Raw genomic sequence first — 26,453 nt, 5'->3', positions numbered from 1 at the left:
GGTCTTTTCTGGCACTTTTGTCATATTTCCTGTGGTCTCATACTGCTCCAATACAGTAATTAATTCCTCTAAATTCTGAGGATCAGCGTGTATGACCCAGCATATTTTGCCCTAGGGTTCTTATACACTGGTCAACAACCACCGTCTCTACAATCTGAGTGGCAGTGTGGTCTTCTGGCTGGAGCCAACTTCACCCCTGTCTGGCGACTTCTGCCACCTGCTTCTGAATTGGGACCCCTGGTAGTAGGGCCCATTCGTGGTAGTGCTGTGCCTTCACAGGAGTGAGACCTGACCGGGTCAGAATGGCACTTTTGATGAGGTCATATTTCTCCGCATCAGCAGAAGACAAATCAGCATAGGCTTTCTGAGCCTCACCAGTGAGATAAGTCTGTAAGTCCAAGTATCTGCTGGCCACTTTAAGCGCTGTGCGACCCTCTCAAATATTAACAAATATGCCTCTGGGTCATCTGAGGCAGACATTTTATTCAGATGCCCTGCCACATTTGCTGTGCCCATTGATTGGGTCACTATTTGTAACATTTGCTCCTCTGTCTTTTGATGGGAGGCTAATAAATTTACTATAGTACAAGAACTTCCTCCATTTTTATAGTGGGAGGTGTATGTACAAGTGTAGGTGCTTTAGAAAACAAGCCAGTTTACACAAATAAATGTATATCTTTCTTTCAGCAAAGCAATAGTTATTCAAGTCTAAAGCTGCATACACACACAACGATTTTATTACCAACAATTTTATGAACGATTTTATGAACAATTTTCTGTCAGATTATCTGTCAGATTATCTGTCAGATTTTTTAAAGTGTAATGAATGATTTTTTAGAACTTCAAACAATTTTTGCATATTCCCTTAATGAAAATCGTTCAGTTGACAAGTCTGACTGAACTACAAACTACAAACGTGAACGTGCATGAACGATAATCGTTCAAAAAATTGTTGTGTGTGTATGCAGCTTTGCACAGAAAAAGAAAACACTGCTTTTTTTTCTTCAGCAATGCTGGGGTTAAAGAGAACACAGAAAAAAATATTTCTCTTTCAGCAATTCAATGCTTAATTAAGTATGTGAGCTCTTCTCTTGTTCAGTCAACAGGTGAACTTAATTAGACAGCATGAACACTAGCTGGTGAACACACTAATCAGCATTTGTTATATGTCTTAAGCACCTTAGTAAAAACAAATAAAAGGAAAGTAACTTAGTGTGTTTTTCCTCAGTATACACACAAACAGATTTTTTTTCAGTGCAAAGCAGGTGTCATGATGTCCTTATTATAACAGCATTTTTTTCTGGTTTGCCAACCATACTCACGTATACCGAACATTTTGCCTTGTCAGTTCCTTTGCTATGCTGTAGGCGTCTAGCGATTCTACACCTCCACTGCCAATGCAGAATGCACAGGCCCAACTTCAGCCTCCCTTGGAAGGAGCCGAAACCCCACAGGAATGTGGGTAACCCAGGTGAGAGACAACCCCTCTCACCACAATGTACAGTGCTATTTTTCAGTAGGAACACGCAGGCCCTGATTAAGAGCCGGACACTCTGACAGAGCGCTTGCTCTGAATCAGGGCCGGTGTTTTTTTTTTTAGAACGGCCTCCTGGCCGCTTGCATAGCTGTGGGTGACCACCCACAGCTATAGTGATCGGCCAGTAAGATGGTCGCGATGGTCAAGACCATCGTGACCATCGGGCTTGCGATGAGACCCTTGTGGTAGGGTCTTGTGGCCGCAAGCTCCAGAGAGATTTCACATGGGATCGCCTCCGTTTGGGCAGCCACCCCCCCGGCCCGCCCACCAAAGGAGGCGTGCTGTCACTCAACATCGACAGCACGCCCCCTTTGGTGCGAGTCCCAGAGCGACGGATTGCCCGCCGCTATTCGGGTCTGGCGCATGCGCACAACGGAGCCGGCTCCGTCGTGCGCATGCACTCTGGGCCACCATCGACCCGGTTGCGAGCGCTTGCGACCGGGTCTGAATCAGGCCCTCAGTTCCTGAACCTCTAATTAACTAACTATGACGTAATATCCTGGGCCAAAATGTATATTCCATAAGAAAAGTTTATCTTTAAAGTCCATTTTGAGTGCATTTTTTTTCTAAATACTATATATATGTATATATATTATTGATAATACTAATATATAATTGTTTTCCTATAGCCCCACCCCCAGTAGCTCCACCCCCAGTTCCTGAACCTATTTCTCCAGAAAGATAAAAGACAGCCATGTAGATAGATCAGTGGTTCTCAAACTCGGTCCTCCGGATCCCACACAATTCACATTTTCCAGGTCACCCAGCAGGAGCACAGGTGTGTTCATTACTCACTGACACATGTTAAAATATCCACAAATGGAGCTAATTATTTCACTTGTGATTCTGTGAGGAGACCTGGAAAACATGCACTATTTGGGGTCCTGAGGACCTAGTTTGAGAACCTGTGTGATAGATAGATAGATAGATAGATAGATAGATAGATAGATAAATACACTCTGGTGCTAAATGATGGGGGTGGGGGCACTTCAAAAACTCTTGCACAGGGCGCTACTACACCTGGGCTTCAAACAGGAAGATGCTCCACCCACTGTTTACCATCCACAGCTGCAACCATGCTAGGTGCAAAAGATCCATCCATAACAGGGTTCCCTTCACTGTACTGTACATGTGACTCAGGATAGCACGGAGCTCTGGTTACATGCCCATGATGTCAGATCCCTTGCGTAAGACAGCAGGGTCACTGCCAAGTTTTCGCTCAAAAAGTGCCCATTTCTGTAAGCCTGGTTGAGGGATAAAATAAGAACTGTACTTATAAATCTATGTAATATTTATAAATGTACAATTTATAAGGTAATACATATATATGTATAATCACAATTCATGATATATGTATTTAATGTATTAACATATCAATTTATGTGGTACTTTTTTATCTCTGTGGTGAGGATGTGCTACAGTGTGTTGGATACACTGGAGGAAAAGGGGTTGAGTAATGTAGGTGGGAGTGAATTGGTTCCTGTCAGGAAAAGTGGATCTGGTGAAAGGGAGGATATATAACAGCTGTTAGCAGCAGCTGACAGGCGGTCTGCTGTACCCTCCCTCCAGTGCCTGCCCTCCTGTGACCCGGGCAGCCAGTGAGCTGCGATGAGCTGCCGGGCGCAGGGGGGCAGAGCTGGAGAGGGAGCCCAGCCGGAGCTGGGGAAGAAGGTGAGACAGCGGTACTCACCCTGACTGGCAGGAGAGGTGGCGTCGCAGCAGGTGGTCCCGGCGGCGGAGAGGAGCGCAGGGACCCACGCCGATGGGGGCATTCCCTGCCATAGGAGCCGGTCCTGCGTGCAGCCAATGAGAGCAGGAGACTGAGAGGCGAGGCAGCTCCAGTGTCAGATGGACGGCATCAGCAGAGGCTCTATAGGGACTGAGGCTTATATCCCAGGATCATAAGGAGCACTAGAGGATTTATCTACTAGTGGTGCCCTTTACAGTGGTTCTACCACAACTGTATAATTACATAGACATTTGTCTAAGAGGAGCAATTAACAACCTTCATACCAGAGAAACTATAGATATATACCTTTTAGACTATATCAGAGGAAACCTCCAATTACATTCTGTAGAGTTAATCCAGGGTGTGAAGCAGTACCTGAATACAGTGTAACTTGTGCCAGGGGAACCTCAGAAACAGTTGCGCTATAACTACGTATTGAGTATTACTACAATATATTGGGACTACAGTGTAACAAGTGGATATTTAGGAGAGTAATTGCTCATTACTTTAGCAGACTATAACAAAGGGCCTGATTCAGAGCGCTCGTAAGCGGCCGCTCGTTCGTTCCGAGCGATGTTTGCACAACTGCGCATGCGTACGAATCGCAAACCAGTCAGTGCGGCCGAAAATCGTTTGTTCGCTAAATAGCGAATGCCTGCTATTTTGAGTGACAGGAGGAGGCGTTTGTGGGTGGTAACAGGTGAAGGTCCTTGAAAACGGGGAGTGGAGATCCGAACGCAGGCGTGCTTAAAGGTCAAAACGGGCGTTTTATGGGTGTGCATAATTAATACAGCAGCGTCATTGACCACGTCACTGGGTTATTTTATAGTCAGAACTGCTCGCAAGATTGCGGTAGGAAAAACCAACCACAAGAATAGCGAGCAGTTCATACCCTGGTCGATGTACTCGATTAATCTAATAAATAGCGGACATGACGTAGGATGCGAGCGGCCAGGGGGGCGTAGTTTTCCAAAAAACGACGCATGTTTGGTTCGCTCGTTCAGACCTAGAGGCGTGAACAGACCGCAAAGAGCGAGCGCAAATAGCGTCCAGCTCTGAATGAGGTCCAAAGTATCCAAGTAAATTCTACAGCCACAAGAGGAGTTCAGATCTTATACGGGCACACAGCCTTGTTCTCTGGCTTTTACATGAATAATCCCACAGGATGTTATATACAGACATTGTAAGAGTTTATTTTAATGTCAGGCATCAGCATAGATACAGTACTTGCATGAACTTTACTCTAAATTAGGGATGTGCACCGGCCACTTTTCGTGTTTTGGTTTTGGATCTGGATCTATCATCGTGTTTTGGATCTGGATTGGTTTTGCCAAAACCACCCTTCCGTGTTTTGGGTTCTGGGTTTTGTGTTTTGGATCTGTATTTTTTTTTTAAAAAGCATAAAAACAGCTAAAATCACAGAATTTGTGGGTTTTTCTGCTCCTATGCTATTATTAACCTCAATAACCTTAATTTCCACTCATTTCCAGTCTATTCTGAACACCTCACAATAGTGTTTTTATGTCCAAAAGGTTGTACCGAGGTAGCTGGATGACTATGCTAAGCGATACAAGTGGGCAGCACAAACACGTGGCCCATCTAGGAGTGACACTACAGTGGCAGACAGGATGGCAGTTTGAAAAACTAGGCCCCAAACAGTACATAATGCAAAGAAAAATAAGAGGTGCAAGATGGAATTGTCCTTGGGCCCTCCCACCCACCCTTATGTTGTATAAACAGGACATGCACACTTTAACAAACCAATCATTTCAGCGCCAGGGTCTGCCACACGACTGTGGCTGAAATGATTGGTTCGTTTGGGCCCCCACAAAACAAGCTGGCAAATAATCTGTCCCTGCACAAACTGGCTCTACGGAGGCAAGATGTAGTCCTCATCCTCCTCATCCACCGATTCCTCACCCTCTTCAGTGTTGTGTACATCCTCATCCTCACAGAGTATTAATTCATCCCCACTGGAATCCACCACCACAGGTCCCTCTGAAAGTTCTGGAGGCTGGTCTCCCTGGAAGAGTTGATAATTATTTTTTATGAACATCATCTTCTCCACATTTTGTGGAAGCAACCTCCTACACCTTTCGCTGACAAGGTTCCCGGCTGCACTAAACACTCTTTCGGAGTATACACTGGAGGGGGGGCAACTCAGGAAAAATAGAGCCAGTTTGTACAAGGGCCTCCAAATTGCCTCTTTTTCCTGCCAATACAGGTACGGACTGTCTGACATGCCTACCATTTTGTCAATGGTGACAGTATCATATGCACTTACAGTAGACATGTCAGAAATTGTTGCCCGGTCCAAACTTGGTCCTGCCTGCCTTGCATCACCGCCAGCAGGTTTCTTAGGATACCTAAGTTTTTTCCTGGCAGCCCCAGTTGCGGGAGAAAATGAAGAAGGAGCTATTAACGTGTCACGTTCCACCTCAGCTGACAGTGTTTTCACCAGCAGGTCTTTGCACCTCTGCAGGCTTGTGTCGGCCGGAAAGAGAGACACCACATAGGCTTTAAACCTAGGATCGAGCACGGTGGCCAAAATGTAGTGGTCTGATGTCAACAGATTGACCACCCTGGAATCCTGGCAAAGCGAATGAAGGGCTTCATCCACAAGTCCCACATGCCGAGCGGAATCGCTCCGTCTTAGCTCCTCCTTCACTTTCTCCAGCTGCTTCTGCAAAAGCCTGATGAGGGGAATGACCGACTCAAGCGGGCAGTGTCTGAACTGACTTCACGTGTGGCAAGTTCGAAGGGCTGGAGAACCTTGCACAACACGGAAATCATTCTCCACTGCGCTTGAGTCAGGTGCATACCCCCTCCTTTGCCTATGTCATAGGTGGATGTATAGGCTTGAATGGCCTTTTGCTGCTCCTCCATCCTCTGAAGCATATAGAGGGTTGAGTTCCACCGCGTCACAACTAGGGATGTGCGCCGGACCATTTTTGCCGGATTTGGTTCTAATTCGTCGTCCAGCTTTGGATTTGGATTTGGATTTGCCAAACTGCGGTGACTGGTTGGATTTGGATTTGGATTTGGATTTGGATTTTTTTACAAAAATTTACAAAAAAAGCTAAAATCACATAAATTGGTCTTTTTTTTCTTCCTAGAGTATTATTAAGCTCAATAACATTAATTTCCAGTCAATTTAGACCATATCACAGCTTATAATATTGTTTTCAACATTATTGGCCAAAGGTTGCAGTGAGCTGACTGGTTACTAAGCGACAAAGCAACGGCACAACGACACAGACACCACAGTATAAAGCACATCTATGACACATTGCCACACAGCAGTGGCAGAAATGAAAAGTAGTGCACCCACCCAGTGGGTACGGCCAGCAGAGTCACAGTACTTGTTTACATAGTGGGCTACAGCCCAAGGAGTCACAGTGCACAATCTTATTCACATTACACCGCACATAGGGCCTGATTCACATTACACCATAAAGTAGTGTCTCTTATTTATGTTACGACACACAGTAGTGCCCCTTTTACACAATGCCCGCAGTAGTGCCCCTTTTACACAATGCCCACAGTAGTGCCCCTTTTACACAATGCCCACAGTAGCGGTGTCCCTTACACAATGCCCCCAGCAGTGGTGCCCCCTATGCAGTCCCCTTAGTAGTAGGGTCCCCTATGCAGTGCCCTCAGTAGAATGCCCCCCAGTAGTATGCCACCCAGTAGTATGCCCCCCAATAGCAGGCCCCCCCAGTAGTATGCCCCCCATTAGCATGCCACCCAGTAGTGTGCCCCCCAGTAGTATGGCCCCCCCAGTAGTATGCCCCCCCCAGTAGTAGGCTGCCCCAGTAGCAGCCCCCCCCAGTAGTAGGCTGCCCCAGTATTAGCCCCCCTGTAGTATGGCCCCCCCTGTAGTAGTAAGCCCCCCCCAGTAGTATGCCCCCCCCAGTAGTAGTAAGCCCCCCCAGTAGTATGCCCCCCAGTATGGCCCCCCCATTAGTATGGCCCCTCAGTAGCATGGCCCCCCCAGTAGCAGACCCCCCCAGTAGCAGACCACCCCCCAGTAGTAAGCCCCCCCAGTAGTATAGTCCCTCAGTAGTATGGACCCCCAGTAGCAGACCCCCCCTAGTAGCAGACCCCCCCCAGTAGTATAGCCCCCTCCAGTAGTATAGCCCCCCCAGTAGCAGGCCCCCCCAGTAGTATGGACCCCCAGTAGCAGACACCCCAGTAGCGCCCCAGGCCCTTGCACAAGTAAAAAAAAAAAACTTACCTGTATCCCCGCTCCCGCGCCGTCCGCTCTGCTGTCACACGCTGAGGAGGGAGCCGGAAGACGGAGCTCATGTGTGAGCTCCAGCCGGCTCCCTCCGTGCAGCAGCCAATGAGAGTCTGTGTGACTCTCATTGGCTGCTGTAACAAACACACAGCTGCCGCTGGCGGCTGTGTGTTTGTATCTGTGTAGGGCAGAGCGCTATCACAGCGCTCTGCCCTACACAATAGGAGCCCTGATGTCGGATTCTCTAGTGAGAATCCGACATCAGGCGGCCGCAGTTCGGCTCCGAACGGGGATCCGAGTCAGGCGGGGAACACCCGAACAGGGTTCGGGTGGACTCGGATCCCCAATGTTCGGAGCGGTTCAGATTCCACAGAATCCGAACCGCTCATCTCTAGTCACAGCCTCTTGCTTCAGGTGATGGCGGGGCAGGTTCAAGAGTGTTTGCTGGCGCTCCAGTCTTCGGCACGCAGTCACTGAATGGTGAAAGTGGGCAGAAATTTTTTGTGCTACCCAAAGCGTCACCTGCACGCCCCTGTCGCTTTTCAGAAAATTCTGCACCACCAAATTTATTGTGTGAGCAAAACATGGGACGTGCTGGAATTTGCCCAGATGTAATGCCCGCACAATATTGGTGGCGTTGTCAGATATCACAAATCCCCAGGAGAGTCTAAGTGGGGTAAGCCTCAGTTTCTCTAAGAGGTTGTCGGCGGTGTGCCTCTAACTGAAACTGGTGATACACAGCGTAGCCTGCCTTGGAACGAGCTGGCGTTTCTGAGATGCTGCTACTGGTGACGCTGCTGTTGTTGCTGTATAAGGTGATACATCTACCCAGTGGGCTGTCACAGTCATATAGTCCTTAGTCTGCCCTGTTCCACTTGTCCACATGTCCGTGGTTAAGTGGACATTGGGTACAACCGCATTTTTCAGGACACTGAGGACACTTTTTCTGACGTTTCTGTACAGTCTCGGTATCGCCTGCCTAGTGAAGTGGAATCTAGACGGGATTTGGAACTGGGGACACACTACCTCCATCAATTGTCTAAATCCCACTGCACCAATAGCGGATACCGGACGCACGTCTAACACCAACATAGCAGTCAAGGCCTCAGTTATACGTTTTTGCTTCAGGATGACTGCTGTCATACTTCATCCTCCTCGCTAAGGACTGTTGGAGGGTCAATTGTTTAGTAAAAGTAGTGGTATTCCTACTTCCTCTCTGGGATGATAAACGATACCAACAGCAACAGCAGCAACGGCAGCAGTAGGCGTAGCAATGCAGGATCCTCCGGAGGAATCCCGGATAGGAGAGTCAGTCATGCCAGTGACATGGCCTGCAGGACTACTTCCGATCCTGACTAAGGAGGAAATTGATGAGGAGGGAGTTGACGGTGTGGTTTGCAGGCGCTTGGATACAACAGGATGAAGGGATTTAGGTGTTCCTGGACTGCTTACGGTCTTAGCCAAAGTTTCTGAACTTAACAGTAACTTTTTATGAACGCGCTGCAGGTGACGTATAAGGGAGGATGTTCCTAGGTGGTTAACGTCCCTACCCCTACTTAATTCACGCTTACATATGGTACATATGGCAAGACAGTTGTTGTCCGGATTTGGATAGAAATATTGCCAGACCAAAGAGATGGAATGTTTGGTCTTCTGCCCAGGCATGACTGTGATGGGCTTTTTCATCCCACAGACAACAACTGTCTCCCCCGGAGCATGATTTAAACAAACCACATCACCATCAGAATCCTCCTCGCCAACTGCCTCCTCAGCGCCAGCTACACCAGTATCCTCATCCTGTTGTACTTCAACAGTGACATCTTCAATTTGCATATCAGCAAGTGGACTGTGGGTGCTCCTTTCAGCACTTGCAGAGGGCGTGCAAATGGTGGAAAGAGCCACCTCTTCCTGTCCAGTGCTGGGAAGGTCAATTATCGCAACCGCAACCACACTTGGACTCTCCTTGGAGATTTGTGATATCTTCTTAGAATGCACAGTTCTTCGCTGTGCTTTTGCCAGCTTAACTCATTTGATTTTTTTAGCGGGATGAGGGCTTCTATCGTCATGTGAAGCTGAACCACTAGTCATGAACATAGGGAAAGACCTTGGCCGTTCCTTGCCACTCCGTGTCGTAAATGGCATATAGGGCAAGTTTACGTTTCTCTTCAGATGATTTCAATGTTTTTTTTAAGGTCATTTTCCTGAACTTTGTCATTTGGGATTGTATATGCCCTCTACTATGACATTGGGCATCGGCCTTGGCAGACGACGTTGATGGCATGTTATCGTCTATGTCATGACTAGTGGCAGCAGCTTCAGCACTAGGAGGAAGTGGTTCTTCATCTTTCCCTATTTTATTTTTATCGGAGAAAGTTTGGTCCTCCATTTATGTTATATTGATATATACGTGCGGCTAAGGCGCACACAAACACAGAAAATAATTTTTTATTATTGTTGGAGACTAGTGCACTTTGTGGGTTACACCACCCTTTAAGAAATGAGCCAGCCAGCTCTTTACCTATGGGACACAGGCGCAAGCTTGGTGCTGCTCCTTTGTTGATACAGGTGCAGCTAAAGTGCACACAATTCACAAAGACAGGAAAAAAAAAAAAATTATTTTTTGTGGAGTGCACTTTGAGGGTTACACCACCCTTTAACAGACAGACGCACGCTTGGCGCTGCTGCTTTGAGGATGCACGTACAGTGCAGACAATTCACAAACACAGAAGAAAATATTTTATTTTGGTTGGAGTGCACTTTGGGGGTTACACCACACTTTAACAGACAGACACACGCTTGGCGCTACTTTGTTGATAACCGTGCGGCCACAGTGCACACAATTCACAAACACAGAATATAATTTTTTATTTTGTTTGGAGTGCACTTTGGGGGTTACAGCACCCTTTAACGGTCAAGCCAGCCGGCCCTTTACTTATGACACAGGCGCACGCTTGGCGCTACTTTGTTGATGCACGTGCGGCTACTGCGCACACAATTCACAAACACAAAAAAATATATATTTTTATTTTGTTTGGAGTGCCCTTTGGGGGTTACAGCACCCTTTAACGGTCAAGCCAGCCGGCCCTTTACTTATGACACAGGCGCACGCTTGGCACTACTTTGTTGATGCACGTGCGGCTACTGCGCACACAATTCACAAACACAGAAAATATATTTTTATTTTGTTTGGAGTGTACTTTGGGGGTTACAGCACCCTTTAACGGACAAGCCAGCCGGCCCTTTACTTATGGGACACAGGCGCACGTTTGGCGTTGCTCCTTTGTTGATGCACGTGCAGCCACAGTGCACACAATTCACAAACACAGAAAATATTTTTTTATTTTGTTTGGAGTGTACTTTGGGGGTTACAGCACCCTTTAACGGTCAAGCCAGCCGGCCCTTTACTTATGACACAGGCGCACGCTTGGCACTACTTTGTTGATGCACGTGCGGCTACTGCGCACACAATTCACAAACACAGAAAATATTTTTTTATTTTGTTTGGAGTGTACTTTGGGGGTTACAGCACCCTTTAATGGACAAGCCAGACGGCCCTTTACTTATGGGACACAGGCGCATGCTTGGCACTACTTTGTTGATGCACGTGCGGCTACTGCGCACACAATTCACAAACACAAAAAAATATATTTTTTTATTTTGTTTGGAGTGCCCTTTGGGGGTTACAGCACCCTTTACTGGACAAGCCAGCTGGCCTTTTACTTATGGGACACAGGCGCACGCTTGGCGCTGCTCCTTTGTTGATGCACATGCAGCCACAGTGCACACAATTCACAAACACAGAAAAAATATTATTATTTTTTTGCACTTGGGGGGGAGCACCCCTGACGGACAGAGCACCCCCTGGACAACACTACAGCACCCCTTTAGGACTGGGACACTGCACAGGACTTTGAAGTGGACACAGCCCCTATGGACAACTGACTGTACAACACAGTCCAGCCAGCCCCTATGGACTTTGAAGTAGTGGACACAGCCTCTATGGACAACAGCAGCACAGCGCAGCACAACACTACACTGCACTACACTACACAGCCCAGCCAGCCCTAACTCCCACCCTCCCTCTTCACTGTCCACAGCCGAGTGAGAAAATGGCGCCGACGCGGGTACCTTATATAGGATCCAAAACCCGCGAGACCCGGAAGGTGGGATGATGACGTTTTGCCTCGATTTCAGATCTGAGTCAGGCGGGAAAAGTCAAGCCTGACTCGGATCGGCCTCGGATTGGGGGGGCTCGGGGGGGGGTTCGGATTTCAGAAATCCGAACCCGCTCACCCCTACTCTAAATGAACCTGGAATATACAAATACTCATTTGTGGTACAACCATAACTTCACTTGCATCAAGAGGAAGTCCCATAACTAGGTTAAAGGACCATTGGACTAATACCAGGGACAGTGTCTGTGATTTATGAACTTGAAATATTTATATCCTTAGTCCTTAGGATTGTAATACTTTATTGCTTAGAAGTTTAGGATATTAGGGGCGGGATGCAGTAAACGAAAAATGCGGTAAACTCCCCATTTACCGCATTTTCCATATGCATCAATCAGCTGGCCGCCGGGCTGCGATGCGGAGGGTAATGACAGCTTTTGCTGGCGTTACCCTATAGAAGCCTATGGGCTTCTGCCGCATCGCGCTGCTATGAGGGATCCGGCCGGATCCCTCCCAGCATGCCCCGCGGCCGCTGCGTCAGTCTGCACATGCGCAGATGGACCCCCGGGCCATAAACCCGGAAGTCCACTGTGCAGGAGAGATTGTAAAGGACAGATCTTATCGGAAGAGCTGTCCTTTGCTGTACTGATTGCATTTGTTAGTGCATATGCGATCTGTACATTTGCAATGTCTAGCGGTAAGTATTAGTGCATCCCATCCCTGGTGCCATATTCAAGGTGGTAGTAGTATAAGCATTGTAAATTGTAATAATATTGTTACTGCATTGTCATTAATGTTATGTCAAATGTAAAGTGAATGCCTATGTATGGGAACAACTTTCATTTAAGTTCTTCATAAAAGTAATATATGACATGTCAACTATCTGTTTGTTTACTTACCTGGAGTGATTACTGACCCATTACTGCGGAATCTATGGAAGGAAAATACATTGGTGGTAAATGTGAAGTGAAATGATACAGTATTATATTGTGATTACACATTATCTATACACCACACTATATAGTTTAACCATTGGATTTTCCCAAGTAGGCCTACATAAACCATAAGTACTTGGAGGAATGCTAAGGGAATGCTAAGGGTGGGTACATTAGGAGTAACAAAGGTGTTAGTAACCCAGTATCCCTTTTAGAGAGTAAAGTGGGGTTACACTTCACACAAAGAAAGATCTGGCCAAGATCATTCCAGATGTGTACAGGGTGCGGGGAGAGAACACATGAGGTCACGCGCAAGCTAGCCACTTCTGATTGGTTGATTTTGTCTTCCATTGTACTTAGGGCCTAATTCAGAGATGTACGCTACTATATTTATAAAGATTAGCGTTTATCAGTCGACTGCTCAAGGTCGCACTGTGCACGCGCCAAAGTATCTTTGCGATGCCACTTGCAGAGTGATTGACAGCCAGGGACCTTTTCAGAGAGATAAAGGGGAGCGGTGGCAATAAACACAGGCGTGTCATGGACGTTTTTAGGGCATGTTGTAGCCTGCATCTGCCATCCCATAAGTAAAGTGGCTCCAACTCAGGCAGTCATTCTCCATGACCACAGGGCTACCCAGATGGCCAATTACTGAACTCTATACGACGTCGGCTGTGCATTTGTACGCACTTGCTTGGACCTGCAAAGCCGCCAGTGTGCGCCTCAATACATTTCAAGCCGGCTACAGCATTAGCATAATTTTGTACAGCAGCTGCTTGTAGGTTCGCAGATACGATTGCATTATTATCCATCCCTGAATCAAGACCTTAATTCATTAGTGTGGCTGCTATATTATATGATGTCATCACCGTCTGTGCGCATTACTATAATGATATTATCGTTTGTTATTAAATTATCATTTCAACTTTAAAATGGAAAAAAACAAGATGCTGATATTTTGCGTGATGATTTGGGGCATACTTGCCTACTATCTCGATTCGTCCGGGAGCCTCCCAAAAAATCAGAGCCCCCCCAGAAAAGTTGGCAAACCTCCCGTCGACCTCCTGTACCCTCCCCCGCAATTCGCAGACATATACCCGCAGCGGGGGGGCGATGATGCAATTCACGCTGATCGCGTCATCAGTCATCATGACTCCACCCCTGCTTCACAATGACGGTAATCTCGGCATTATGTAATGGGGTGTGGGACCAAATGATGCGATCTCGTGGCCACCCCCCCACTTCGCACCTATTTCCGGGTACTATCCCCGCCTCCCCCCCTGCTTGGCCGACCTGGCTGCCCTCTCCCAGAGGGTGGTGCCTGAATGTCGGCAAAGCATGAGATGGGGCATAATGACGAGAGAGTCAAGCCCCCCACCCCCATAAATGGTATGCTGCATCTCCTCCCTGGGATTCTTCTGGTGAGGAGACTTTAAAAATTGGCTAGTATGAGCCGGGCACATTATGATATGTATAAAATTCCAGCGCTATACCTAAAAAACATTGATGGACAGTTTGAAGATAAATACACAAATTTAATACACTAACCTGAAGAAGCTGGACGGATTTCTAATCAGTGAAACGCGTTGAGCTATACTTTCTATTTGGAGATACTCCTTTTCAGTCATCTGGTGATTACCCACTTTGGACTTTCCAACATCCGCTGATTTGGCATTCCACTGATATTCCGGAGGAGGACGACAGCCCCATTTAAAACTGCATAGGACACTGTATGTGCCCAGGGACTGTGACAAATACCTCATTCAAATCCCGGTAATCAATTCGCCTAAGGATAAGTTCAGTCCTACCTTGACTCTCTTTAGCGATTTAACTGTGCATAATACAGAAGGAGGTTCCATCTTCCATCTAAATACCAATAGAATAACAATTATTTTACATTAGTGTGTGGCTTTTTCATGAATTTATTTTTTATTTATTCCTTGTGTTTTATGTTTATGTGCCTATAAGGTTAGTGTATTAAATTTGTGTATTTATCTTCAAACTGTCCATCAATCTTTATTAGGTATAGCGCTGGAATTTTATATATTTTCTATTGTGTATACTTTAAGGGGTTGACACCCCCTTTTTCCAGCTGCTCTCTGACAGCCCTTGGGTTTCTTTTGGTTGAGACATTATGAGATGTGTCCGAATGAACATGTGCATTGGAAATTAATAGCACAGTAGCTGCTCCTCCTGCCAATAAGCCAGTGAGTGTTGGGAACTTTCAAAGAAGCAAGAGAACTCCAAGACAGGAAATCACTTTATACACCAGAAATTCAGCACCAAAACTCCACATGGGCCAGTGTGACCCCCACCCACTAAAGAAAGAAATACAAAAAAATTGCAAGTGATACGTCTCTTGTCCCAACCTCTCTCCTTTGCTCAGAGGGCACCCCAACCTTCAGCCATCCTGCCTACTCATAGAAACTGGCCTGGTAGTGACATGAAAATGATAGTGTTGCCCATAGTAACCACATGTTATTGATTAGAAGATAAAAGTCATCATTTGATTGGTTGCTATGGGCAAAAGCAACTTTCTCCCATTTTTGTTCCATGTTTTCCTAAGGGTTCCACTATGGCCTGTTTTTAGCCAACAAATGCGGGTTTGCTTCATCCATTGCTGTCTCTACTCTGGCCAATTTGTGGAGTTAATAGACGCGCTCTATAACAGACACAAGTGCCCGAACTGCTCTGCTTGCTATATGTATTGGCCCCATTTTATCAGCAATTTAAGAACTTTTCAGGAGTAGCAAGAACAAGATATTTTCTTAGTGGGTTTTTCACCTTTGGATGATTTCATTTTTTTGGACTATGATTGCTCTAAAGCAAGCTTTAATAAACACATCACTTTCTATCTTCAATGTTCTCCTTCTCCAAGTCTTATTATCACTGTATAGAGTTTTTTATTTTTTATTTCATTGTCCTAGAACACAGCACAGTCTGGAGACGACTGTGTACAGAGCAATGAACACAGCAAATCTGGGCTGTAAATCAGGATGACTAAAAAAGGTCTACCTGATGAATACAATACATTGCTGAATAGGAGTAAGCCTGAAAATAAAGCAATGTATCACCCTCTTTAGGTTGCTTCTAGCAAATGTTACCATACTGTAGGTACAGAAGATAGAATGGTTTATTCATCTCATATTCCGACCTGGCTACTATTAAAGATTCATAATGTATTTTCTTCTAGACATCCGTGTACTCTGATGCTGAAAGGCAGGGCCGTAGCTAGGGCATACTTACCTACCCTCCCGATTTGGTCGGGAACCTCCCGAAAATCGGGTGCCGCTCCCGACCTCCCGGGAAGGCAGGCAAGTCTCCCGGCTGCCTCCTGGCCCACCCCAATTGTTTGAAAAAACCCCGGCAGCGAAGGGGGGCAGTGACGCGAATCGCGTCATTTTGGCACCGCCCCCTGCATCACACTGCCTGTAATATCGGCAGTGTGTAGCGGGGGCGGGGCCGAAATGACGCACTCGCGTGGCTCCGCCCCCGCTCTGCCCACAAAACGTCTCATCTGGCCGGCCCCACCCCTGTTTGCTGGCCACGCCCCCCAGTAATGCCGATCTGGCTGCTCCCTCCCGGAAGGGGCAGCCAGATAGTCGGCATGTATGAGCTAGGGTAGTGCGGCCGGTGCCATGGCACAGGGCACCATAGGTCAGGGGGCGCTGTTTGGGCCTGTCAAATTTCTGTTAATTATCATTCTCACTTGAAGCTTCCTCTTATTTCATCCCCAGTATCTCCTGGCCTTCCCTATCTCTTCCCTGGCCCTTCCCCATGAAGCCATTCCCCTTTTTTGGGTGCATTATGTCCCTTTGAAAAATGAGGGGGGCGCCAATGCTCTTTCTGGCACAGGGCACCAAAAAGTCTAGTTACGGCTCTGCTGAAAGTAATCCCATTTTCTGAGTACATATCTAGGCATGCATGGATGAAAAGCAGCTGACTTCAAAGTAAATTTACACCTCACCGTAGATACTGTACATTAAAAAAAATCCCAGTTATCCATAACATTTCTTTGATTCTGAAAAATAGCTCATTTACACGGACAGAAGTCTCTTTTCCGCTTTAAATCGTACATGGAATTTATTGATTGGATTTAAAGGTAAACGAATTACAGTTAATTAAATATTTCCATTCCTAGAAGTTTTTAGCTTATCATAGTCCTGCTCACATTTATATATTTTGTTAAGCAATTGAAGAACGAGCTCACATCAAAGGCTTGCAGTGATCTGTAGAATGTTAATTGTTAATGAGTGATACTGTATGTGGTTATGGTAATAAGGGGCTTATTTATCAAGCCCATTTGTCATAAAATTATGCAAAAGCTGCAGTTTCTGCATATTTTATGTATTCCCGCTATGATTTCACAGAAATCTCTTGCAAAAGGCTAATTAGCACTGTAGACTGCAGTCCCCATTATTATAAATAGGGACTATGGTCTGACCCCATGTACCAAACTTAGGACCTGATTCAGCATTGCACGCAAGTGCACTGCTGATCGCAGATTCACGGTTATTGGGAAATTGCGCGTGCACAGCGTATGCTGGACTGCTGTGATTTAAGAGGGAGGGGGAGAGGTGCCGTAATTAGTACCCGCTCCCCTCTCTATCAGCACTCCTGTTTCTAGGCAGCCACGTTACTGGCACACAAAAGCAAGATGTTTTGGGCAACCAGGTAAAATGTGTACAAAGAAATAACATATTTAAATACCCATACCAACACAGCAGAAGATTCGAAGGTCAATCAGGAAAAGGCTCAGCTGCGAGGCTGGCACATTAATTAATTTCCAAACTCATTAATCAATGACGCATGTTTCAGAACTTCACTCCAGTGATTAAAAAAACATAACGGCCCATTGTTACAATGTAAATAGCTAACTGCTGCAATTCACCTGCTAACAATACTATAACTCAGTCACAATGAAGGATAAAAGCAGCCTTAAACAAATAGGAGTAGATATTCCCCAGGACACTAAGGGGCTTATGCAAAGCTAAACACATGGCAAAGTCGAGTGCACCTATTCCAAGGATCGAATACATGTCGTAAACCCAATTACAGGGGCTGAATCTGTTGATTATTATCTCAGATTAAGAGCCCCATTTATAATGATGGTTATGTCATCCTTTCTGTATTTAACAAACAGTGGTAATCTAAGATTACCGCCTTTTGTCACTGCATTGCTCTTGCCATCTTTAGATGATGGGCAGTGACGTCACAAGGTAGGTGGGGGGTTGCGGGCCGCACCCGGGTGTCACCCGGCGAGGGGTGTCACCAAGGTGCAGACTGACACTCCCCCACAGTGACAGGAGCCAGGTATTAATACTGTAGTATTAAGTGCAGCACCCGGCTCCTGACACTGTGAGGGAGCCGGCACTGCAACACAATTCAGTCAGCACCCCCTGCACCTCCTCCCAGTAATATTAAAAAAATCGGGACGAGACGGATCGGGCTGCGAGGCCACGCCCTGTCCCATGAGGCCATGCCCATTTGCACGAGGCCACGCACCCTTTTCGGTCACAAGGTCCCTCCCCACACCGGCTGACACCGCGGGCAGGGACGCCACTGCTGCTGGGTCCCCGCTGGGTTAATCAGTCATGCACATGAGCAGACTGACCATCGCACATGCGCTTTACAGCGATAGGCTGCCATCAGGTGAGCGGAGGACCTCGCCGAGGAGGAGGACGTCACTGGACCTCGCCGGAGGGGTGAGTAATGATGAATACCAGTGGCATATTCATTTGTATCACTGCGATACTAAACAAAATATGCTGCTAGTATTAAGGTTCGTTAATAAATAGGGCCCTCAGTCTTGTGTTGGAACATGGACTTGGTTGTGTCCCTACATACACTGTAATGCATCTTTGTTTCATTGGGAAATTGTGTTTATTTATTTTTTTCAAATTATCAATTCATTTACTGGAACATTAAAATTGTTATTATTATTTTAAGGTGAAAAAAAAAAGCTTTGTGATCCTTGAAATTTAAAATATTGCAATATATACTTGAAACAACTGTGTTAGCGAAGTTAGCAGATTTTCAATGCCGATATTGAGAAAAACATTATGGGGGTCGATTACTTTAGACCGGCTCCATTGAGTCCATGTGAGTGAGTGCGGCTATATGCCGCACTAATGGCAACTTTGGATTCGCCTATTTTTCTTGGCAGTCTGTAGTGCTGTGTACAAATGCCCGCTTGTCTGGGGTGAGAGCTGGATGCCCCCTTGCAGCTAATTGAATTGATCCCTTGTCTCACAAAACAAGGCGATCCTGTCCTCACACATGGTCGCTCCCCCGAAATGCCCAGTTTCATGCAGAGATGGATAATAATATGGAACTAAAAAGTTTGTCTGCCTTTTTATTTATTTAAATAATGAACTAAATGTATATGGTGGTGGCAAAAAGGACGGACAGCTGCTCAGTGACCACACATCTTATGGCAAAGATGACAAGACTAGCAGAGCCAATTTCCCTTCTCAACGGCTAGTATAAGGTCTCCTACCAGTTGTGGAACCAACGGTAAATGCCCCCCCCCTCCCTGCACGCCCAAAAAGACTATGCCTTCTCTGCCGACTCCCCCCCCCCCAAGTGAAAGGGAGCCGGGTGCGGAACGATAATGTCACAGTGCAGCACCCGGCTCCCTGTGACTGTGTAGGAGTCCGTATTTTGGTGTCAGTCCCTGGAAGGGTGACGACGGGTGCGGGTTGTACCCCTCTAGCGATGCCTCTGTTTCCAGCTGCCATACCAATACAGTAAGTGTCCAGTTAGAAAACCGATGACACAGATTCCAAAATGGGCACTGGGCTGCCATTCTTTCTCGTCCAAAAACAGGGCCATAGAGAGCTTGTCCGGGCCCCGGTAATGCAGGGAGCATGGCCACTTCCCCTTATAAAGAAAAAAAACAATATTGCAGGGAACTGCACAGGGGGGCTGATCCGTGGAGGGGGGGGGCGTTATCAGTGCCATCATTCCCCCACAGATAGAGGCTACTGCTGCGCTGAGTGGCAGCTGACTCCCTTCACCCACCGCAGCCCAGCACACAGCAAGACCAGGTCTGGGTAATTAGTACCCGCTCCCTCCCCTCTCAGCGCCCCTGTCCAATTAATAAGATCGACTGACAACAAAGGAAAAATGGGGCGGGAGAGAACACATAGCCAAAGAGGCAAGCACATAATAACAAGCATTCCTCCCCTAGGTAATTGTGCCCTATGCTAACACTATTGGTACACATAGCACTACCTGATTAACAATAACAACCCTGCAATAGCAGCTCAGTCTGTCCTAATCCTAGGGGTTTAAGGCCCATCCTGCACATTAATTGCCCTTCATCGTAAGAGATGTAATGGGCAGTAGGGTGGGTGAGTGCTCTTGCACAGACTAAGCTGATGAGGGTGCGGCCGCAGAACTGTGGTCTAATCAGACTTCCATTTCTGCTATAATTCAGGGGGAATTCTACCATTGTATAAATCATCTTTTACACCAATATAGTTAAACATTAAGTCAGAATAGTAGTTGGTAAATTACTTATTAGGTTGACTTATGTGGGCTCCTCAACCATCCAGGTTGAAAGAGTAACAGGACGATACCATATAACAAATACGTCATCCACAAAATGCAATGACTGTACAACATACTTACCTACCCTCCCGATGTGGTCGGGAGCCTCCCGAAAATCGGGTGCCGCTCCCGACCTCCCGGCAATCCTCCTGGCCCCGGCGATGTGTCCGCACCCCCCCCGCGCCTTTAAGTACAAACCCCGGCAGCAGGGGGGCCAGTGACGCGATTCGCGCTGAATCGCGTCATCGTGGCTCCACCCCCGGCTGCACAATGCCATTAAGCATTGTGAAGAGGGGGCGGAGCCACGATGACGCTATCACGCCCCTATGCTCCGCCCCCAATGCGGCGTCATGTGCGTCACGCCCCCAGCCCTGTAAGCCCAACAGCTCCCTCCCGGAAGGAGGGAGCCAAATGTCGGCAAGCATGCTGTACAACATAATATACAGATGTGTTCTCATGCAGTATTGCTGCAGTCGCACCAAAAAGTCCCTCTCGACGCGCCAGGTTTTGTGCAACTCTGATAGCCTGGGCTTCTATTTTGCTTATGTTTGCTGGAAATGCATCTTAGTCTCAATGCAATGTGACTAGTGCGCTCCGGCAGACTGTGCTAATTAATATGATATGTACATCAGTGTTCACCTGAGTCTCTGAATCTGCTACAATGCAGCGGCCACAGCGGATTATTTAGCACAGTCTCACGTTGCGACTAAAGACACGTTTTTTGGCCAAAAAAAAAGACACAAAGAAGACGTCCGGCCCTAGCAGAGTCGCACAGGACCTGGTGGCTCATTCGCGCCTCATGTCGTATTGAGGCCAGGTGTACTATGAGGACACATCTGTATGTGGAATAACCATAATCCAATATCCAATGAGTACATAGTGATGTAGCTGCTTCTGCTTGTCCTTTGTGTCTGAGGTGATAAATCTGGAAAAAGTCTTAAATAAAACATTTAAACAAACACGTTATCATCTACACAGATCATTCCCTCTGCTTGTAAGAGAGTAAGGAAGGACCCAGTGCAGAACTGTGCACAGAAATAAATGCATACATTCACCGGTATGCAGTGTCGTACGCATCTTGTGCTGTTCCCGCCCCTTACGCTTGGTTTCCTACTAACTTGGTTTCACACTTACACCATACTATGGGGCCTATTCATCATACCTAAAATATCGAGGGAGGTAATTAGGTTTAGAACTCGCATGGAGTTCTACCTAATTACAGGAGCAATTCATCATTCCTCCTCCCTATAACTATCTATTCCGAAAAGCTGTCATTTTTGCGATGACAGCTTTTCGGTAAATAGATAGTTATCCCTCTCTACACTAACTTACCGCAGCTGGAATCCGTGCTGCGCAAGCGCTGTTATATTCGTAAACCCAGCGTATGCGCAGCACTACTAACAGCTGCGGTAACTTTGTGTGCGCCCCCCCAACCCCCCTCCGCTCACCTCCCCCCTGTCCCGCACGTACCTTCCCGCGCAGCACCTCCGGCTCCGTCCTGCTGGTCTGTCATGTGGTCTCCCAGCACATATGGTCTCCCAGTTCTACTGGTAGAACACAATGTCAGCATAGCAGACGGAGCCAGAGGACGCATCAGAGCGCCAGAGGGAAACGCCGGAGGACCTGCACAGCTGGAAGCAGGTAAGTCTGTCCTGCTATTCGCCACCTCACAGTGGCATATGGTAACACCATCAAATTCCGAAAATACATCATTTTCGGAATTTGATGAATACCATAATTTCCACATCCCCATACTAATGTACTAATGTATGGGGAGTGTGGAAATTAACGCAGGGGGACTTAGCAAGGAGATATCAGTGATATCTCCTGTGCTAAGTGGATTCATGAATACTAAAATAACGGTAATTAAGGAAAATGTCCTTAAAAACGTTATTTTAGTGTTGATGAATAGGCCCCTATACCTGCTGCAAATGATGCAGCTGAAATCAGGCGTTTTATGTTTACATTTAATTCTACATAAACCACAGTTCTCCGCCCACGCCCTCATTGAACTTTATCTACAGTTACGTGAAACGCACAGTCGCAGACAAATTCCGTCTTTTCAGTCATAAGGAAAAATGCAGTAAAAACCCCATTTTCGTATGTACTAAGCCCCGGCCACCCTATTATCGGTGCGGAGGGTAATGCCAGAAATTATAAGTAGAATCTGATTGGTTGCTATGGGCAACAGCTACACTTCTTAAAAAAATGCAGTTTAGTAAATATACCCCTCTGTGTACACAATGGCATAAATAAACCCATGTGGATGCTCTCTGCATGTCAGCAGGTATGTTGGTGTCATTGCACTTATTCGTACTTTACAATTGAGCACACCCCCAGCCTGAACTATCTCTAAAGGTGCCCACACACATAGCGATATTTTACACAATCTGGCCGATTCCGACGAATCGTGACGACAGATCGTGTAAAATATGGCCAAATCGTGAGGAAATCGTGAGTCCTAACTCACGATCACGATGCGATTCGCGTCCCCGCTGGTTGCACATCGCATCGTCAGATCTGCCGTGCAGTAGGGCAGATCTGACAGTCTGGGACAAAATGCACTGATCTTATGCTTTTTACTCCAAATCGTGTGTAGGAGCTGCCGGGGAGCTGCCGGGGAGCTGCCGGGGGAGAGTTCAGGGGAAATCGCACACATCATGGGATCGTGTGCAGATCGGTATGTGTGTGGGCACCTTTAGGGGCCTATTTACTAAGCAGTGTTAGGAGACAGAGTGAAAAGTGATAAGTAAGTGATAAGGTGCCAGCCAATCAGCTCCCAACTGTCATCTGACAGGCTGTGTTTGAAAAATGACAGTTGGGAGCTGATTGGCTGGCACCTTATCACTTACTTATCACTTTTCACTCTGTCTCCTAACACTGCTTAGTAACTAGACCCCTTAATGTACAGTAAGTTTGCTCAAGAAGAATATACAGTATATTCTTAGGACTCATTACAGAATAACGCCATGTAGAGATAGTAATATATTGCAGCTCTAATATCTCTTAGCCATTTATAGTCTCATTGATACAGAATTTGCATGCAGCATAATTCCTATTTGTGTATAAATAATCCTCGGCAACCAAAGCACGTTTAATGTGCCAACTGCCTAAATCCACAGAGTAAAGCACTTGTACGGCTTTAATGATGCATTGCTGTATATAATATTTGCATTGGCATTTTAAGCTGCTTTTTTGGGGGGGGGGTGGGGATTGTTTGTTGGTTTTTTTATGACAGATGCTCAAAATTGAACCAATTTGTAGGCAAACTTTTTTCCGCTTTACACGGAGATTTGCTAACAAGGAGATGACATATGTTCCACATTATCCTGCATACGATGGGGAGACCTGAGTAGACTGATTAATCATACCCCATCTTCCCAGTCACTCTGGCCCAACTGTGATGCCTGTTTGATATCCGTGTCAGACAATGAATATATTAAGTAAATAAGAATTGTAACAACAATTCCAAGTCTGGTAATTGAAAGACATAGGAGGATTTCCCGCAGGTCACTTGCTGCAGGTGTTCCTTCAAAGGTTGTACTCAGGGGACCTCATTATCCATCACACAATCTGGGCATCTTACTGTTGTAGGCCTGTTACATATGGAGATAATGATTATGCTACTGTGTTCTCTGATAATTGTTTTAGCTTCTTTGCGCCTGTTTCTATTTGTATTTACTGGTTACTTTTGGGAGGATGGTACAATTTGATTGCTTTCAGTCCATCTCTTGTTTTGAGCCTGACAATATGATTTGTTGCATATAAAGTTTGATTGTACGGAAACATAATGAATCACAACTTTTTTTTATTTTCCCGTTTTAATTTTTATTTTCTTGATGTTTGGGCTGTTGACATAAACTATACAGGAGTCTGCCATGGCGTCCTCTGCTTTGTTTCTCTGCTTTAAAAGTTTGGTCATCTCTGCAAGGGGAGTTTATACAACCAAAGTCTTCCCCCAAACTGCACCAGTACATTGGCGGTGGGGTCCTCTACCAGCAGGGGTGAACTAGGGCTGTAATTCGTCCCCGTCCACAGTGTCCTTCTCTGCGCCTTAGGAGTGTAGCAAGCAGGGCCGGTGCTAGACTTCTAGACACCCTAGGCAAAACTTCTGCATGAGACCCCCCCCCCTGTACTTATTTAGCCCCTCACGTGAAAATTACTTTGCACAGGTGGATAAGTTTTGTGTAAAAAAAAAATCTATATATATATATAAATAAATAGATAAAACACAAAACTGATCCGCCATTCCACCTGTGCAAAGTCATTTTCACCTGAGGGGCTAAATGAGTACGAAGAGGGGGTGCCCCTTACACAGTGCCCCCAGAATGTCAGTGGGGCCGGACCCAGACGGTAGGCGTTCCCATGGGAACGCCTCCGTCTGGCAGCAACGCCCCCGGCACGCCCCCTTTGGTGCGAGACCCGGAGTAATGCCCCCTGTAGTAATGCCCCCTGTAGTAATGCCCATAAAAGTAATGCCCCCTGTAGTAGTTCCCCCAGTAGTAATGCCCCCTGCAGTGTCCCCAGTTGTATTGCCCCCTGTAGTGCCCCCAGTTGTAATGCCCTTGTAGTGCCCCCAGTAGTAATGCCCCCTGCAGTGCGTGCCCCCAGTAGTAAGGCCCCCTGCAGTGTGTGCCCCCAGTAGTAAGGCCCCCTGCTGTGCATGCCCCCAGTAGTAAGACCCCCTGCAGTACGTGCCCCCAGTAGTAAGACACTCTGCAGTGCGCGCCCCCAGTAGTAAGGCCCCCTGCAGTGCCCCCAGTAGTATTGCCCCTTGAAGTGCCCCCAGTAGTAAGACCCTCTGCAGTGCGTGCTCCCAGTAGTAAGGCCCCCTGCAGTGCGTGCCCCCAGTAGTAATGCCCCCTGCAGTGCGTGCCCTCAGTAGTAAGGCCCCCTGCAGTGCGTGCCCACACACACACAAAAAAAAAATTAAAAAAAAACACTTACCTTAAACCCCGCTCCAGTGCCTGCTGTCGTCTGTCCCCGGCGCCCGGTCCTCGGCACTATGGGAGTGACGTCATGACATCACTCCCACAGTGCACTGCGGGACCCAGAAGACGGAGCCCAGGAGTGAGCTCTGTTCTCCGGCTGCTGCCGGGAGGCGGGGAGGGGGTAGGGAAGGAGCCGGGTGCCCGATGGTAACACAATCTCAGCGGGCACCCGGCAAATGGGGGGGTGATCGGAGGGCCGGGCGCCCTCTAGTGGCCGGCGCCCCTAGGAAGCTGCCTAAGCTTGCCTAGTGGAAGCGCCGGCCCTGGTAGCAAGTCACCGGCATATGCCTTTAGTGTAGGATGGCCAGTCCGGTCCTGTGTTCCAGTACTCAGTGTCACTAGGGAGGTCTGCTGAAGAGTGGAAATGGCAGCCAGCAGGGCTGCTAGGAGCTGAACAGGGCCCGGGTACTAGGGAGCGTGTCCAAATCAGGGAGGTGTAGCCACACCTTCTCCGTAAACAAATGAAAAAATGCTATGTGCTCCACCGCTAAGTAATAGTGTAGGCATAAAAAATGGACATTTGTCTCCTCGAGCAAGCCCGGGTAATCACTAGCTGCCCCCCCTCTTGGTGCTCCTGGCAGCCAATCCTTCATTGGTTGAATGGTATTACCGGGATGTAGTTATCGGTCTCAATCCCGACACTGTAATCCTGGCAAGGGATTTAACATAGGCGTCGAAATACTGATGCCTATGTTGATCCTGACGCCGGAACGCAGAGAGGATACCGGACCGATCGTCCTCTACTGGGCTGAGTTTTCACTTAGCCGGGGATAGGGGGGTTAGGTTTACGGACCCCCGGGGGGGTTACGGTTAGGCACCCCCCGGGGAAGGTTAGGGTTAGGCTAGGGGAAGGGAGGTTAGGTTTACGCACTAGGGGGGAAGGTTAGGGTTAGGCACCCCCCGTGAGGCTTAGGTTTAGGGTGCGGGGAGGGGGGTTTAGGTACTAATGGGGGGAAGTTAGGGTTAGGCACCCCTAAGGGAGGGTTAGGGTTAGGAGGGAGAGGGGTAGGGATAGAAGACCTATCTGCGCTGTCGGGATTTTAACCCAGCGGGCTGCCGGCTTCGGGATTTCAACCACCGGGCTGACGTCCGGTAGCCATTCATGCTGATTCCATATTACCACCCAATGTATTATCACTAACCTGCTGTAAAGTGTAGAGAAAATACAGTTCTTTTGGGGACCTACTCAATATCAGTAATGGGCCCACTACACATACAGAAAGCAAGTTTCCACATGTTTTAAGTAACAGGCCAGAAGCAGAGCCTAGGACATGTATCAGCGACTAGGCTCAGAC

This window comes from Taudactylus pleione, unplaced genomic scaffold, assembly GCF_031769625.1.
Source record: "Taudactylus pleione unplaced genomic scaffold, aTauple2 ptg000667l, whole genome shotgun sequence".
Taxonomy (NCBI): Eukaryota; Metazoa; Chordata; class Amphibia; order Anura; family Myobatrachidae; genus Taudactylus; species Taudactylus pleione.
Note: the sequence above shows the minus strand (reverse complement) of the source record.